Source organism: Myotis brandtii, unplaced genomic scaffold (genome assembly GCF_000412655.1).
Source record: "Myotis brandtii unplaced genomic scaffold, ASM41265v1 scaffold349, whole genome shotgun sequence".
NCBI classification, from domain to species: Eukaryota; Metazoa; Chordata; class Mammalia; order Chiroptera; family Vespertilionidae; genus Myotis; species Myotis brandtii.
The window spans coordinates 398314-402217 of NW_005363427.1; positions in this window are offsets into that span (position 1 = coordinate 398314).

Below are 3904 nucleotides of genomic sequence, written 5' to 3' on the forward strand. Positions count from 1 at the left end.
CAAAGAACCCAGAACAGTGACAACTGCCAAGACTTGTTTGGAGTCGTGTCAGAATCCCCCAGGTTCCAGTTAACTTCTCTCCCAGGTCCTCTGAATCCCACATTTTTAAAATATATTTTTTATTGATTTCAGAGAGAGGAAGGGGGAGAGAGAGAGAGAGAGAGAGAGAAACATCAGTGATGAGAGAGTATCATTGATTGGCTGCCTCCTGCACACCCCCCATTGGGGATCTAGCTCACAACCTGAGCATGTACCCTTGACCGAAATCGAACCCAGGACCCTTCAGTCTGCAGGCCGACGCTCTATCCACTGAGCCAAACCAGGTCGCAGTGGTTCTCAACCTTCTGGCCCTTTAAATACAGTTCCTCATGCTGTGACCCAACCATAAAATTATTTTCGTTGCTACTTCATAACTGTCATGTTGCTACCGTTATGAATCGTAATGTAAATATCTGATATACAGGATGGTCTTAGGCGACTCCTGTGAAAGGGTCATTCGACCGCCAAAGGGGTCGCGACCCACAGGTTGAGAACCGCTGAGCTAGGGCCATCCCACATTTTTAAAAGAAACCCAGGCAAAAGGAGGTGGGGAGAGCAGAATTCTGAGCACTGAGACTGTAAACTGGCTGCAGCCACCATTCAGATCATACTCACCTCTTGGACCCAGACAGTAAGCACTGCCCAGCGTTCTTCTACCCGAGAGTGTGCAGGGGAAAGTGGGAGGTCTTCAGCCTGAAATAAAGGGGGAAACGATCACAGAAGAGACTGAATACGGACTTGATTGGGGGGGGTCAGTGTGATGAATCTGATTCTCCCACTGACGGGTTTGGACTTGAAGCATCTGATGAGCTTGTTCCTGCTTCGCTAACCTTGAAGCATGGAGGACTTCACGTTCACTTGGGAACCCTGCAGTTACGACAAACATCAAAATCTGACAACATTCAAGAAAAGGGGAAAAATCACCGAAGAGGAAGCAGTCGAAGGAAGGTGGTGAGAAGAGAAAAAAAGGAAAATGATGACACTTTCAACAGGGAGAAGAAGTGAACAGAACCCAAGTTTTCCCAAACCGGCTTCCCAAACAGCAGCTCTCAATGCTGGCAAGAAGAAGAAAGAAGGAGGAGGAGGAGGAGGAGGAGGAGGGGGAGGAGGAAGAGGAGGAGGGGGGGAGGAGGAGGAGGAAATGCTCTTAGGGCTCTAGGTGATATGAGATGTTAAAGACATTTCAGAAAGAGACATGGGCCCTGGGAAATCAGCCATGAGGAGCATAAGCCTGTGGGGATGGGGAGCAACTGCCATCCTTGCTCCAACCTTCTGCTCTGCTCCTAACAACGATTTGCTTCTGGAGGTCACTGCCATGGTCTCTCTGAGTCATTTGTACTTGAAGCAGCTGCTCAGCAAGTCTCCAAAAGGAAGACTCGTCTGTGGTATGGATGATGAAAGAGCCCTGTGGGGTGGGATGGGACCAGGAATTCAGACAGTTCTCTTCCGTCCCCAGAGGCCTGCCAGTGTCCCTGGGCATGCGCATTGAGGAGCTGCCTCAGGCTCGGGGAGCGTGCAAACAGAAATTCTCCCCTGAGAATATGCCTGGCATCCTATTGAGCGTGGAGGTACAACCCTGAAAGCCGACCTGTGCCGAGGTGCCTGCCATCCTTCATCCCTGCCCTGCAGCACGGACACCCTGGTCATAGTTGCTCCAAAACTTTCTCTGGGAGCTGGTTGCGGGGGCGGGGGGTGCCATCTGAAGGAGCCTCTACAGAAACTTAAATAAGCTATTGGCAGGGCACTGGCAGAGCAGATGGCCCAGTCCCAGGAGGAATGCCAGGCACACACAGGCAAAGACTGCAGAGCTACTGGGAGAGGAAAAAGACAAGTCACCGAGAGAGCAGATGTGTTCTGGGAAGGGAGAAGAAGGGAGCAGAGCCCAGGAGACATTCCAATGGACTGCTGACATCAGGGGAGCGAGGAGCGGGAAAGACACAAGAGCCAGTCTGGAGAGGACTGTGGGAGAGCCTTTCTGGATACTGAAGGCCAAACGCTCTGCCCCAAGGCCGAGCGCAGACTCGGTCTCTGTGTAAGTGGAGCAGAACACACCCTGCGTCCCTGACACGGATACTGACCAAGAAGAAAGGACCGGCTCCTTCAAACTCAAGTTGAAAGAATCACAGAATAAGCCCAAACAGGCAGCCCAATTGCTTTGCATAAAAGTCACAGGGTGTGGGGGTTTTTTTTCAATTACAGTTTCAGTATCATTTTGTATCGGTTTAGGTGTGTAGCATAGTGGTTAGACAATCCTATACTTTACAGAGTGTTCCCCCAATATTTCCAGTACCTACCTGACATAATACACAGTTATTGCAATATTATTGACTATTCCCCTATGGTGTGCTTTACATCCCCGAAAGTCACAGGTAGTAAAAAGGGAATTTTCCAAAGCCCAACTCTGTAGCACTCTGTAATCACCGCCTCAATTTTCTGGCCAAATGGAGAGTGGCACTGAAGCAGTCTGAGGAAAAAAAAATCCCAAAGAGCTCTGGCTACAAAGAGCTCTCCCGCCAGGCTCCTCTCAGCAGAGCTTTCCGGAACAACAGTCTAAATTGCAGCACTTCAGAGCCCGGACCCAAGTCAGTCTTGTGTGCAGGCATTGAACGGCACCAAACTTCACTCCCACACCCCATCTAGCTGTATTTGACAACAAGCTCCCAGGACCCAAATCTCCCTCCTCTGACTCTCAGCATCCATTCCCCCACGGCAGCCTCTTCAGGAGGCACTCCAGCCCCCAACACAGGCCTCAAAAGGAGCCCAGCTTCGGCCTCCACTTCCCTGAGCCACAAGGCAACACGACATTCCGCCAAGTCTCCGGGCCTCTCTTACAAGGCTGCCCTTGCTGGCTCTAGCTCCCAACATGGGCTCGCTTCAAGCAGCTCTCCACTGGAGGAACAGCGACCCAGAGCTTCGCCTCCTCCTGACAACTTACTCCCAGGTGTGCAGCCTCCCTCCACGGGACAGTCCTAAGCCCACAGCGAACCAACCTTCTACTCCCCAGCAGCTGGCCATGGTGGTCAAATGGAGATTTAGTGATGGGAGCCAGGGAAGAACAAAGGTACTGACCTCTTCCTCAAAGCCCACCGTGGTGAACAGTCCCCGCTGGACAGTTCATGAGACAGATCTTGGGATTGAGAGCGTTCTGGGTCTGGAATATGGGAACGTATGTGTTTCTGAGTTCCAGCCCTGTGGCAGGTAGGTTTGTACACCTACATTTTAAATCTGCCAGCCCAGCCGGCATGGCTCAGTGGTTGAGTGTCAACCTATGAACCAGGAGGTCAGGGTTCGATTCCCAATCAGGGCACATGCCTGGGTTGTGGGCTCAGTCCCCAGTGGGGGTGTGCAGGAGGCAGCCAATCAATGATTCTCTCTCATCATTGATGTTTCCTCTCTCTCCCTCTCCCTTCCTCTCTGAAATTAATAAAAATATATATATTTTAAAAACCCAGCCTGCATGGCTCAGTAGTTAAGTGTTGATCTATGAATCAGGAGGTCACAGTTCCATTCCCTGTCAGGGCACATGCCTGGGTTGTGGGCTTGATCCCACCCATCCCCACAGTGGGGCATGCAGGAGGCAGCCGATCAATGATTCTCATTGATGTCTCTCTCTCTCTCTCTCTCTCTCTCTCTCTCTCCTTTCCCTCTGTAATCAATAAAAAAAAAATGTGCCAAACACCTTGGCATTTGGTAAGAGTACCTCATGGAGTCCCATAGGCCAAGGGCTCCTTCTAGCCACAGGAATATCCATGGGGAACTGGAGAGCATTATGCTAAGTGAAATAAGCCAGTCAATGAAAGAAAAATACCACATGATCTCACTCATTTATGGATAATAAAGACCATTATAAACTGATGAACAAAAA